The 14,964-nt window shown below is 34.3% G+C and overlaps 1 long non-coding RNA gene across 2 annotated transcripts in view; it reads left to right on the top strand.

The window, feature by feature from the left end:
* The window catches only part of LOC129529458 (uncharacterized), a 146,856-nt gene extending 132,201 nt beyond the window's left edge, over window positions 1–14,655 (top strand). For both annotated transcript variants that reach the window (XR_008674962.2, XR_010133673.1), the window contains one exon: window positions 14,451–14,655. This is a non-coding gene — a long non-coding RNA (uncharacterized lncRNA). The remainder of the gene's footprint in view (window positions 1–14,450) is intronic.
* Window positions 14,656–14,964: the final 309 nt, after the last annotated feature.

The following is a 14,964-nucleotide window of genomic DNA, read 5'->3' as shown; positions in this document are numbered from 1 at the left end:
TCTTATCATAAACACGTGATTAAAAGCAACTAGTAACATAATATTAAATTATTATTGAAAAATACAACTGTACACTTAAATATGAATTCCTCTTAGTAACATTTTGGCTTTTCTGTATTTACAAATCATCTTTTAAAAACAAATTTTCCTGTCTAGTATTTAAATTTTGGCTTGAATATATTTCCTGAAATCTAGACTTTGGTTATAATCTCAAAATGAAATCAGCAAATGATCTGGAATTGGCAGGATCATTTTTCCTAGAACTACGTTAAAATGTCAGATTTGAATGGTATTATTCATGAGGCACAATGGTACATTTGAGCTTTGCTGGTGCCCATGGAATGAGATTTTATCTGAGGGATATATTGTCATTTAACAATTCCAAATGCCAATCAGCAAAATCCAAAGTCCTTTTATAGTGACCTTGAGCTTGCTTCAAAGCATGATGAACAACTTGAGAGATTAATCTAGTGAAGCAAAAGCTTCCAGGCAAAGACAATACTCACCTTATCCAATTTGTGGTTCTCACACTGTATAGACTAGGACTTTTGTGGGCAGTTAGGGTGGTAGATAATAACTAATTATTTCAGAAATGAGAGCTGTCAACACATGATATCCAGAGCTTCAATCAAGTAATCTATCTTTTTAAAAAGTATTAATTTGTATTATCAATATTAACTTATATTTATTCACATACCCATTCTGTTACTCTTTATTTCTTATGTGTCTGGGTTTCCATCTTGGATTATGTTGTTACTGATAGTAAATTCTTAAATATATTCTGTGCTGGTTTACTGGTTCATTATTTGAATTCTTCTTGATTGATTTATTTGTGAAAATATATTTATTTCGCCTATGTTTTTGAAGGCTATTTTATATGAGTATAGGAATGTAAGTTGGCAGTTACTTCTCTTAGTACGTTAAAGATTTTGTTCCATTTTTGGTTGGATTCTGTTATTCTCTTGAGAAATCAGTTGTAAAATTAATTTTTGTTACTTTGAATAATGTGCCTTTTAAAATTTTATTCCCTATTTCCAGATTCTCTCCTTTTGTTTGAGGTTTTCTTCTGTAATGTGATTAGGTGTGTTTTTGTTGTTGTTGTTATTGTTTTTATTGCATTTAAATTTTCCAGTGCCTCTTGAATATGTGTATTGTTGTCTTTCCTGAGTTCTGGATTCTCCCCTGTCTTCTCTTCCAATTTTGCTTCTGCTTCATTTCCTTTCTGATTTGTGTTTGTGTTTGGGGCTATATCTACATTTATGTCAGATATTTGACTGTGTTACACACAGCTCCTTTTTTTTTCAGCTTTCCGCTTTTTTAGATGTGCTTTTGTTTACATATTTTGACTATCAGCTATTAAATTGTTTAAATTCTCAACACTCCTTTTTTTCATGATATTTTTCTTTTGGGATAATTTTTTCCCTGACAATAAAAATAAAAAGTTTCCTGAAATATTAAAAAATACATTTAGTGAGGGTTTTTTTAATGATTAAACACTTACAGTTTGTATTTCTACATACTTAAAACTTATCATCATCCTCAAATGATTATTGTGAAAGTTTGTAATTACAGGTTGGTGATTATATTCTCTCAGCACTTTAAAAATATTATTTTACTGTTTTCTGGCTTCTATTCTTGCCATTGCTGAATATCCTTTTAAGTTAATCATCATTCTTTTAAATACAGTCTGTCTTTGTTTCTATCTTCAAGGCCTTTTTTAAGATCTTCCTTTTTTTTTTCTTCTTTGGTTTTCAAATGATGCTTTTAGTTAAATTTTTTTCTTTAACCTGTTTAAGATTTGTTGTACTTACTGGACATGAGGATTTGTGTCTTCAATAATTGTAGAAAATCATAAAAATTTTAAGAACATTTTGTTGAAGTATAATGTGCACTCAGAAAAGTGTTCACAAGTGTACAGTTCAATGAATTTTTACAAACCACACATATAGATCTAACCAGCCCACAAATCCAGATGCTTCCTTCATGTTCCCTTTCAGTCATCTTCTACTGCCAAGTGTTACAACTGTCTGGAATTCTGTAACCGAAGATGAGTTTTGCCAGTTGTTGAACTTTCCATAAACGGAATTCCATAGTACATATGATTTTTGTGTTGACTTATTTTGCCCAATGTTTATTTTAATCACTGAGTAGCATTTTATTTTTCAAATCCAGACTTTTTTTTTAATATCTCTTAAAAAATTGTCTTCTCAAAAACCAGTTACCCATACTTTAGACTTTCTTATTTTCTTTCATATCTTCTATCTTTCAGCTCATTGTTTTACTGGCTTGTATTATCAGTAATTTCTTTCTTCTTTTTTGAGAAGAAGTCTTGCTCTATCTCCCAGGCTGGAGTGCAGTGGCGCGATCTCGGCTCACTGCAAGCTCTGCCTCCCGGGTTCCCACCATAATCCTGCCCCTGCCTCCCAAGTAGCTGGGACTACAGGCGCCCGCCACCACACCCCGCTAATTTCTTTTGTATTTTTAGTAGAGACGGGATTTCACCATGTTAGCCAGGATGGTCTCAATCTCCTGACGTCGTGATCCACCTGCCTCGGTCTCCCAAAGAGCTGGGATTACAGGCGTGAGCCACTGTGCCCAGCCAGTAATTTCTTAATACACATCTTTCAATTCATAAATTTTCTTTTGAGCTATTCATAACTTGCTGTTTAATCCGAACATTGATTTCAATCTGTTTTTAATTTTAGTAATAACTTTTATTTCTAGAAATACTATTCACTTACTTAAAAATATGCCTTATCTTTTAAAAAATATCTTATTGATCTTTTATATTTTTATTCCATTTTAAATGTATTTAAATATTTAAAGATACTTCTGTCATATTCTGAATCTTATGGTTATATTATCTGATGTCATCAGATGCCTAATTATACTATTGGCTGTTTCTGCTCACTCTCTCTAGTGGTATCTTATGTTCCTGAAGTGTTTTGTGATCTTAAGTAATTAGATCATTTGTAACATGAATTTTTTTTAGAATCCCAGCAGTTATTGACTTTTTGTGCTACTTTTTTGAGAATACAGTATTTGCCTTTGATTCTTCAGGAGGCTACTATTAAGTTAATCTTCTCTTGGACCTTGCAGATAGTATAGATTAGAATTCTCAGCTTTGTGTGACTTGAAATTTCCAGGAGATTTTTTTTCATCTGTATTTCACATAAAAGCTAAAATTTCCTTGTTTTCCCCTTATGCCAACATTATTTTTTCTCATCTGTAATTTTACTAAGGTTATAGACCTCTGAGGCATACACTTTTATGTAGAGAGCTCCTTTCTAACACTCTACCTTATGTGACACTCAAGGTCTTGCCACTTATTCCATAATTGGCATGAAAGACAAAGTCTATTTTACTGAGATTAATACATCGTCTTAGATTAGCCGTGCCTTTTGAGTAAGCTCACTATTTATGTTTTCAGTTCCTCCTCTATTTTGCCTCTGAGATTTTGTTTTTAGTTCTTATAAATTCAGCTATGTCTTTAAAATGATGTTTGCTATACATTATAGATCATTTTCAAATGCTTTGTTTTGGGAGTTTTAAAGGCATTTGTTCTGCCATATATCTGAGTTAGAGGATTTCCTCTTTTCTTTAAAAAACACTCACTTTATTTTACTGGGTGGCTCCCTCAGTAGTTAACAATGACTTTGGGGAAGTTACTTTAGTTTTTGTGCCTTGTTTTTGTTTGTAAAATAAAGATGATAAAATTATCTATTTCTTGTGATTTTTTGGATCAAATAGTATAATACATGTAAAGTGCTTTCAATAGTGCCAAACACATACTAAGTTGTCAGTAACTGTTAGTTATTACCACTAGCACTATTGTAACTGTTGATGAACCCTTTGAAGATATCAATTTCCAAGCTTTCAATTATTATATTGACAATAATAATTGATAATTTAATATTTATAGATTTCCCATGCATGTCACATCTTTTATGCAAGCTTCAATGTATGCTGCCAACTTTTCCTTGAATAATAGTTTCTTCAGAGTTTAAAGTAATCCAAGATGTTATCTATTCCAAATTTCAATGTATTTGAATAATGTCAAACAGATTACCATCCAGGCTGTCTTGACTCATACAAGGATGTGGAACTCAAGGAATATATTTGATTTGTAATTCCCTCTTTCTTATAACTCATCATCAGCTTTCCTTCTTCCTTCTCTGGCTTATATAAATGATATGTACACTGATGTAGGCCATACATAGAGAAAAAGAACATGATTTCTAATGCTAACCATTTGACCCTGACACATCATTTCCTGGGAGAAGGGAGAAGAGAGTTCAGTAAAGAAAAAATAGTGACCTAGTTCAAGATTATATGTTATTTCTTTCATTTATGTTTGGACTTTTTCAGGCAGCAGTTCAGAATGGTTTCTAGATCCAGAGAGACTATATGCCTGAGGCTCTTGTACTTACAAAAGGTCAAAAAGAAAAAAAAAAGAATGCTCATGAGTGTTTCTGTTGATTCATTTAAGATTCTTTTTGACTTAATACTGTGGAGACCAGGATTAAATATCCTTTGGGACTATGTTCGTATAGATATGGCATGTATTATTGAATTATGCTTCCCAGGCTAACCTAGTGAAAGTGGTGTAGTTTTAAGCCTGATAAGTTTAGGACAGTTATAAAATCTAATATTTTTATTTCTTGTTATGTTATCCTTACAATGGCATTTTCACTGCTTTGCTTTAAAATATGAGAATGAAAATGATAGATTCTATTTTATTTCTATCCTTCTGGCATAATTTAAAAATCATCATAAAATAATCAGGGAAATTGTCTCAATGAACAATTATGAAAAAAGCTATTCAAGCTGAATGCCTCTAAGTGAAGCTTCAAGAATGATGTTAATTTGTTGTAAGATACATTTCTGATAAGAACTATTATAAAAGGACGAAAAAAGGCATACCAGAATTCTAGAAGCCCTAAAAACTAGAAGCACACTCATACAACAACTTCTTTTTCCTCCTCTGCCTCCTTTACAAGTTTGAATGAAAAATACATAAAGTGCCTCATTTTCACTTATTATGTTTGCAATGGCATTCTCAGATGAAGGCTGGCTCTTTTAACATCAAATTCTCCCTTTAAATTACAGCAGAGATGAAGCATGTCACCTTTCTTTCAATTCTAGCACATAAAGAAAACCTAAGTTTTTTATCTTAGCACTTCAAAATTTCTATTTCCTGGCACAATATTATAAGATTTTTCAAGAACTAGCAACATTATTGATGGTATCAAAAAAGAGGGAAAGTAATTTTTTTTCTTAAATAGAGCATATCTCTAGTAGTAGTTATTTTCTTCTTCTTAGGAAATCACATTGATTAGCCCTTATTCACAAATGATTTAAAAATCTTTAATTTTGGAACTGCAGATCTATATGCACAATGAACTAATCAATCATCTGAAAGTTGCACAACCTTTCTAAATTTGAACTCCTTATTTTTCCCCAAACCCTATTCCTCTTATGCTAAATGAATATTCTAAATTAAACATACTTCCCCAAGCCTAACCTACTAAATGGTTCTCTCTGCTTCCTATCTCCAACATAGACTTAACCTTCTCTCCATAGTGACCTACTCAAAGTTTACTATATAGAACATGAGGCTCCAAATGTCACAACTTTCTCACACTCTGCTCCCTTTGCCTGGAGCACAAGTCTCCTGGGCTTCCTTCATGTCTCCACCTCATCCTAACTCTCCTAGGAAGTGATGATACCTTAAGAAGCTCTCAGTTTAGAAGGAGAGATGGGAAGCCAAAAGAATACTTTAATACAAAGAAATGTGATAATAGAAACTTCATTACAATAATTTATTTATATGTCTTCATGTTGTTAAATTACAATCTTTTTGAGGTCATGGGTTATATCTAATTTATCTTTGTATTGTTAGTGTTTAGCATAATAACCAATAAATATTATTATATGTTTATTAATGAATAGATGCTTAATAAATATTTACTAACTATATGTAGTTCTCATGACCTACAACTACAAAACCATTATTATACAAGTATCAGTAACTTTTTTCATTCTCAAATAAGCTCTAGTCAACAGCTCACTGACAAGATTCAGATTTACATGAAATCATAAATTCTGAGACAAAATCCCAGGTGTCTTCCAAACTTGGCATAATATAGTTTATACATCATATTGCAGATTGTGCTTTTGAAATGCAAAGGTGCAGCATTAAACCAAGGGAAATATAAGGCCGTTAGAAGAAATTTGTATGAGCCAATTGTTTTCTCACCATGCAAGATGACTTCTTTCTTCAGCAGGATCTATATAGAATTCTAGTCTGCTATTGGTCTAAGGATCAGAAGACCTGGTTTATGAGGCCAGTTCTGGTTCCTCTGTGAGCTAGCTATATAATTTATACATTTTTTGAGGCTTAGTTTTCTTATTTACAAATGTGGGTGATAATACTTGCCATGATTACCTCACATAGATAAAACAAGGCCCAAATGAGCCAATGCACATGAAACTATTTTGAAGCATACAGGTTACTGTGAAGCTGTAAAATATTATGATTAGATAAAATGTATTAGTTTGTTCTGATTATATAAATAGAGATGAATGTTGGAGTGTAAAAAATAAATTTCTGGTCATGAAGTCTTTGCCCATGCCTATATCCTGAATGGTTTTCTTCTAGGGTTTTATGGTTTTAGGTCTTACATTTAAGTCTTTAATCCATCTTGAATTAATTTTTGTATAAGGTGTAAGGAAGGGATCCAGTTTCAGTTTTCTGCATATGTCTAGCCAGTTTTCCCAACATCATTTATTAAATAGGGAATCCTTTCCCTATTGCTTGTTTTTGTCAGATTTGTCAAAGATCAGATGGTTGTAGATGTGTGGTGTTACTTCTGAGGCCTCTGTTCTGTTCCATTGGTCTATATATCCGTTTTGGTATTAGTACCATGCTGTTTTGGTTACTGTAGCCTTGTAGTATAGTTTGAAGTCAGGTAGCGTGATGCCTCCAGCTTTGTTATTTTTACTTAAGGTTGTCTTGGCTATATGGGCTCTTTTTTGGTTCCATATGAAATTTTTTTTTTTTTTTTTTTTTTGAGACGGAGTCTCGCTCTGTCGCCCAGGCTGGAGTGCAGTGGCGCGATCTCCGCTCACTGCAAGCTCCGCCTCCCGGGTTCACGCCATTCTCCTGCCTCAGCCTCCCGAGTAGCTGGGACTACAGGCGCCCGCCACCACGCCCGGCTAATTTTTTGTATTTTTAGTAGAGAAGGGGTTTCACCATGTTAGCCAGGATGGTCTCGATCTCCTGACCTCGTGATCCGCCCACCTCGGCCTCCCAAAGTGCTAGGATTACAGGCGTAAGCCACCGCGCCCGGCCCCCATATGAAATTTAAAGTAGTTTTTTCTAATTCTGTGAAGAAAGTCAATGGTAGCTTGATGGGGATAGCATTCAATCTATAAATTACTTTGGGCAGTATGGCCATTTTCACAATATTGATTCTTTGTATCCATGGGCATGGAGTGTTTTTCCATTTGTTTGTGTCCTCTCTTATTTCCTTGAGCAGTGATTGGTAGTTCTCCTTGAAAAGGTCCTTTACATCCCTTGTAAGTTGTATTCCTGGGTATATTATTCTCTTTGTAATAATTGTGAATGGGAGTTCACTCATGATTTGGCTCTCTGTTTGTCTGTTATTGGTGTATAGGGATGCATGTGATTTTTGCACATTGATTTTGTATCCTGAGACTTTGCTGAAGTTACTCATCAACTTAAGGAGATTTTGGGCTGAGATGATGGGGTTCTCTAAATACACAATCATGTCATCTTCAAATAGAGATAATTTGACTTCCTCTCTTCCTATTTGCATATCCTTTATTTTTTTTCTCTTGCCTGATTGCCCTGGCCAGAACTTCCAATACTATGTTTAATAGGAGTGGTGAGAGAGGGCATCCTTGTCTTGTGCTTGTTTTCAAAGGGAATGCTTCCAGCTTTTGCCCATTCAGTATGATATTGGACAGCAAAAGCAATGGCAACAAAAGCCAAAATTGACAAATGGGATCTAATTAAACTAAAGAGCTTCTGCACAGAAAAAAAAAAAAAAAACAACTATCATAAGAGTGAACAGGCAACCTACAGAATGGGAGAAAATTTTTGCAATCGATCACAAAGGGCTAATATCCAGAGTCTACAAAGAACTTAAACAAATTTACAAGAAATAAAACAAACAATCCCATCAAAGAGTGGGCAAAGGATATGAACAGATGCTTCTCAAAAGAAGACATTTATCCGGCCAACAAATATATGAATAAAAGCTCATCATTACTGGTCATTAGAGAAATGCAAATCAAAACCACAATGAGATACTATCTTATGCTAGTTAGAATGGCAATCATTAAAAAGTCAGGAAACAACAGATGCTGGAGAGGATGTGGAGAAATAGTAATGCTTTTACACTGTTGGTGGGAGTGTAAATTGGTTCAACCATTGTGGAAGACAGTGTGGTGATTCCTCAAGGATCTAGAACCAGAAATACCATTTGACTCAGCAATTCCATTACTGGGCATATACCCAAAGGATCATAAATCAGTCTACCATACCTAGATACATACACATGCATACATATATTTATTGCAGCACTGTTCACAATAGCAAAGACTTGGAAACAACCCAAATGTCAATCAGTGATAGAGTGGATAAAGAAAATGCAGCACATATACACCATGGAATACTGTGCAGCCATAAAAAGGATGAGTTCATGTCCTTTGCAGGGACATGGATGAAGCTGGAAACCATCATTCTCATCAAACTAACACAAGAACAGAAAACCAAACACCGTATGTTCTCACTCATAAGTGGGAGTTGAACAATGAGAACACATGGATACAGGGTGGGGAACATCACACACTGGGGCCTGTCAGGGAATGGGGGACTAGAGGAAAGATAGCATTAGTAGAAATACCTAATGTAGATGATGGGTTGTTGGGTGCAGTAAACTACCATAGCACGTGTATACCTAAGCAACAAACCTGCACGTTCTGCACATGTATCCCAGAACTTATAGTTAATAAATAAATAAATAAAGTCCTAAATTTGAAAAAAAATAAATTTATCTTATCTGAATTTATTTGTTAAAAATTTTTCTTATCAATAATTGTATTACTGTAATAATTGCTAATTTGTTGAGTGTTTGCAATGCTCTAGAACGCATGCAGATTATCTCATTTACTTCTAACTACAAATCCATAAAGTAGGATTGATTATGATCATCCTTACAGATAAGGAAGATGAGACTTACAGATACTAAGTTACTAAGTGATAAGGGTATTGTATACTATTGCAGAATTTCAGCATCCAAATTAATTTTACTCCAATTCCTAAAGTGCTCCTTGTAAAGAAAGGGAAAAAAAAGTTCTAAAACATGAGTATACTCTTGCTAGTCAGTGAGTTATTTACTTTTCCCATACTTTCCCAAGAATTATTCTAAGATGAACAGTACATGAAATTACTCTTAGCATGTTTACCTAGGTCTATTTTTTTTTAATTTTTATAATGACATTATAATAGCACACGGTATTATACCAGGAGGGTAAAAAGGAATCTGTATGAGATGCTAAACTTTCTCTGTAAACATGCATTTTCTCCTGAGACATTTCTTTATCTAAGTTCCCTAAATCAGGAGATATCAGTTAATTATCTACCGTTTGCTCAAGCTAGAATCATTGGTATTATATATTTTTTAATTTTAACCTTTCTCCTTCATCCCTACTTCCCTATCCTTATTTCATTTAATCAATTATCATGTCCTGTCTCTTCTACCTTGTCTGTATTTCTTGATTCAGTTTTCTTCTCTTCATCTCCTTTCTACCACACTAGTCCAAGCCAAAATGCTTCTTTGCTTAGAATACAGCAAACATCTTTCAACTGGTCCCAATGCATCTATTTTACATTCCTTTTGATTCATTCTCCAATGGCTAGATTGATCTTTTATAATGCCAATTCAATAATGCTATACCTTTGTCTGAAATAGTTAGTGAATTCCAGTTGTTCTTCAAATAAAGTTGAAAAGCCCTGACATGGATTTTGAGTCTCTGTATGATCTGTTTTACCTAATGTCATGTCATACTATTTTCTCCTCCTTTTACACCTAGTAGCCATATGACCTTATTTCACTTCAGTCAATACCCACGTTTCTTCCAGCCTTGGAAGCCTGTACATATTAGTTCCTCTGCCTGCAAAGCTTGGTCACCCTCACCTGCCACCTGGATACAAATAAGTCATTCTTCAGGCAGCACTTTACATGTCACTTTCTAAAGGAGGCATTCCTCCATCGCCCATAGATTGGATCAGATTCCCTGTTAATTGCTCTTATGCATGCTGTTTTTCTTTTTTTAATAACCTGTATCACAGTAATTCTTAATTATGAAAGAAATTATCTTTGTAACTCAAACAAACACAGAGTTTTTGTTTTTCTTATACTTTTGTCCTTATAGCTGAGTAGTGTAAAAAATATTTGAGATCCCTCAGAAAGTGAGATGGCAAAAGATCATAAATAGCTATGCTCTAAAATTTCCCCTGTCATACCTGTTTACTGCTTGAGGGCAGGATTTCTATTTTGTTTATTGCTGTACTGTGTGACTCTGGCACAGAGTGGGTGTGCAATGACTATTTGGTAAATGAGTCAATATATGAAGTTTCTCTATGGATCATCTAGAATAAAATACAATATAATTCAGTTCTTACTACTCAGATAAATGGAAACTGCCCCCTTATGAATCTCTTCATGGAATCAAGAAACTGTAGCCTAGCTAAATTTTTATATATTTTTTTACTTTGTTATCCTTGATGCCTAATATATTTCTTGATTTTTATTACTTAATCTTAGAGACACCAATCTGAGCTGAATACCATTATTCTTATTTTTATAAATAAAGAAACTAACTGTGGTAGTCTTCTAGCCACCCTGCAAATCCTTTACCTCCTTCCATAGTAACAGGACTCTGGCTGGCACATAGTTTGACATTTCTCTGACTTTCTTGCATTGAGATATGTCCTTTTGGCGAATTCTCTCCCATCTTGTAAGAGAAACTATGTGTGCCTCTAAGCCTGAGCTTTTCAGAGGATGGATGTGCCTTCTCTTCTTCAAATACTTTCTCTCTTCCTCTGACTAACCCTGGGCATGGCAACTCAGCTGCATCTCTGAATCTCTGTGAGGAGGAGAACATCCTTTGCGCTTGGAACATACATGTAAGCAGCAAACAAATGTCTATTATGTCTGACCTGTTGCAATTTGGGGTCCAGTTTTTAAGCAGTTTGCCTATATAATCAAGGTACACTCAGAAACGTGTTATAATATTCTCTATGGCCACCAGGTGGCTTCCAATCTCAGGACTGCTTGGCTCAAAGACCAACCATCGCCTTCAAGGACATCTCTGGGGAACAAAATACAGAAATGTCTCTTTAATTTGTGTACTTATATAACCCTGCTTCATCTATCCTAGTTCTTATGTGATTATTTCCTCCAATTTCTTTTTTAGATATTAGTGTGTTTCAGTCATTCATCCAGTAATTCTTTCAATTAACTTTTAATGAATGCCTACATTTTTGAAGTAGATTCAAAGAACAGTTAAATCTCTACTCCTGAGAAGTCTGTTGGTGGTCAAAAAGACAGGAAAGGAATACTTAATAAATAAAATAGAACACAATTTTAAAAGTGGTGCATGTCGTAGAAATGCGAATACAAAATTTGAATGCTACGAGGAGAAAGTGCTTGTCATGTTTCTGTTAATATGAGCTGACGACTAATTAGCCAATATCCTGCTTAATTTATTTCCTTCCTTACAACCCAGTAAGGTCAGAGCACTTCTGACATCTCTATTTGAACTAGAGTAGATGAGAATGAAAGAGGAGTCCTCTGATGAGATTCTAGCCCTTTATCTCCTTGTAACAGCCCTTATACATTGAGTTGCAGTTTACTAATAAGCTCTAAATTGTGTCATTAGGCAGGTAGTTTGGTTTCATTATCACCAATTCTTTCAAAGTGGCACTGCTAATCTTTCCAATTAGCCAAGGAAAATCACTGCCAACCAATCAGATAACTGGACTAGTGAAAATAGGTTACCTGGAAATGGCTGGCTTGAAACATAATAGTGTGTTCAGAAAATATTTTGGCAGAAATAGTAATTCCAAGGGGCAGGGAACATACCTGGACACAGACTGCTTGAAAATAGTTCTGAGTGTTGGGTTAATCTGTCTTTGAAAATTCACAAAATAGTCCCCGGTGTGTGATGTTCCCCTTCCTGTGTCCATGTGTTCTCATTGTTCAATTCCCACCTATGAGTGAGAACATGAGGTGTTTGGTTTTCTGTCCTTGCGATAATTTGCTGAGAATGATGGTTTCCAGCTTCATCCATGCCCCTACTGGGGGAAGTGGGGAAAGGCTATTAGAGTTCATTCTAGTAATAGTAGTAAGCTAAGTTTCATATGCCTTAATATTGTTAAAATTATTTTATTTAGAAAGGGAATCTTTAGAGTATGGTCTTCAATATCACCTTAGACTCATCTTGGATTAACTTTTTGAGAGCCAACAAGTTACTTATTCTTTTAGAGCAGAACAAACTAGGGAGCACAGGTTACTTACCTCTGTAAATATAATCTTTTCTGGTCTTAACTATCTGTTTATGCAAATATCCTATCTGTTCTATATGTTTATGCAGAGAGTTAGAGATGATTGAGAGATAATAGGATTTGATGATATTAAGTGACAACTTTAATGAGAACCCTGAAATCAGACCAAGAGATCCGATGGGAATTTCTTCCAAGAGATATATTTAATTGGGGCTTGAACATATTTTAAAAGCTGGATGAATAATTCTATTAAGAAAAATGCATCTAACAAATAGAACTACTAATTGAACTGTAATGCTGACCTTTAAAAATAACAGACATGATTAAATGCATATCATCAGAGTGGCCTTTCTGTCTAGATATAAGGCTTTTAAGTGTTTCTTTCCTCTCTGCTTATTGACTTTGGTTAATATATTCTGTGGATTTAAACTTGATGTATTCAAGAAAGTAGAAAATAATTCACCACCACTTAGGTTACTGTCAAGAATGATGAAGTAACAGAGATCCACTAGGCTTTCATGGACTGCTGGACTCACAATATTTTAAATCTTTGGGATCTCATTAGTAGTACTTCCAATACAGTATCTTTGAAAATGAGTTTTATTTCTAGTTTATGAAAGAGACACATGATTATCTGGTAGATTTAACTCAATAAGAACAATCCTATTTTTTTGTCAAAAATAGGATTTGATCAAAAGGTTTCAGCTAAACACTTGAGAGACACAAATGACTGAACTCCATGAAATGAATGATTGCTGTATTAGTCCTTTTTCATATTGCTATTAAGAAGTGCTAGAGACTGGGCAATTTATAAAGAAAAGAGATTTAACTGAATCACAGTTTAGGTGGCTTGGTAGGCCTCAGGAAACTTACAATCATGGCAGAAATCAAAGAGGAAGCAAGGCACCTTCTTCACAAAGTGGCAGGAAAGAGAAATGCTGAGTGAAGGGGGAAGAAACCCTTAAAAAACCGTCAGATCTCATGAGAACTCACTCACTATCACAAGAACAGCGTGGGGAAAACTGCCCCCATGATTCAGTTACCTCCACCTGTTCTCTCCCTTGACAGGTGGTGGGTTTTATGGGGGTTATGGAGATTATAATTCAAGATGAGATTTGGGTGGGGACAGAAAGCCTAACCACATCAATTGGTAAGATACTACAATTTTGGAAAACCAATGGATATGGGAGGGGAGAAAGAAAGTCTCATGACTCTTCTTTGGAAGATGAGTTGACTAATGATGTTTGTAAGAATAAGATAAGCACTAGGGATAAACATTTAGCAAATAGACTTCTCAAAACACACTATGAAGTAGTAGCTATTATTATCTAAATTTAATGTGAAAACCTTGGCTTGAATAACTTTCTTAAAGTCACAATGCTGGAAATCAGCTACAGTCTGTGTGGCTCCAAATGGACTTTAAATTTCATGATTGTTTGGAAAAACAAGGTGATAAATTTTAAGGAGTGAAAAAGAACAGGGTTGTCACTTGGTGAGCAAAAAGATAGAAACTTAAAAAGAAGAATATCCACAAGAAGAACATAAAGCAGGAGAAATTTTGCTACTTGAGATTTTTTGAGGCTCAAATGAAGTGAGAGTATTTTCTAAATAACCAAAAAACATACATTTCAGTTTTTCCAGCTATGCTCCATTTATAAAATGCAAAAATTCTGAATAGCTGCTTTTATTTTCTACTTAATGTTCTAAGGAGAGACACACTTATAGTCAAGTGTCAAGTCAGACATCAATCAGCCTATAATTATTTTATATGTATTGACTAGCTAATGTTCCTTAAGTCCCTTCTTAGTCATTGCATGATTTAACATTGCTCTTTTTTATATAATTAAAATAGAATTCACTATGGAGCTCATACAACTACCACCTTCAGCTATTAATCAAGGAGTCATTCAACTGAGAAAGGGGAGATTGAGATGCTGAATCATTTCTCATTCTGTGAAGTCTACCAGAATAACCCATAAAGCAAATATCAACCTATTTCAAGTGAGTTGTGCAAGAAAATTATTTAGAATAAAATGATAGTTTGTTTTTTCAATTCACACATGTCTTGAAAACTGGCTTGGGTGTGACAACAGCATTTCACATGACACTTTCTATAGGTTAGAACATCAAAACAATTTGCCATAAATTTGTTATTTGTTGCTGTAATACTTATTGTTGAAGAGCAGAAGAAATAATTGTGCACACTGCCTCAGCCAAGACCTTACTCATGGCTTCTCAATTTACTTATATGTAAATTAGAATAAGAAATAAATGAGAAAATGAAAATTTCTGTTGACTTTTACTTAGATCAGGAAACAGTAAAGTTTTTCTCTTACAGAGCCATGTAGAAAATATTCTAGGCTATG

The sequence above is a fragment of the Gorilla gorilla genome, chromosome 1 (assembly GCF_029281585.2).
Source record: "Gorilla gorilla gorilla isolate KB3781 chromosome 1, NHGRI_mGorGor1-v2.1_pri, whole genome shotgun sequence".
Classification (NCBI taxonomy): domain Eukaryota; kingdom Metazoa; phylum Chordata; class Mammalia; order Primates; family Hominidae; genus Gorilla; species Gorilla gorilla.
Note: the sequence above shows the minus strand (reverse complement) of the source record. Positions and strands in the feature narration are given on the sequence as shown.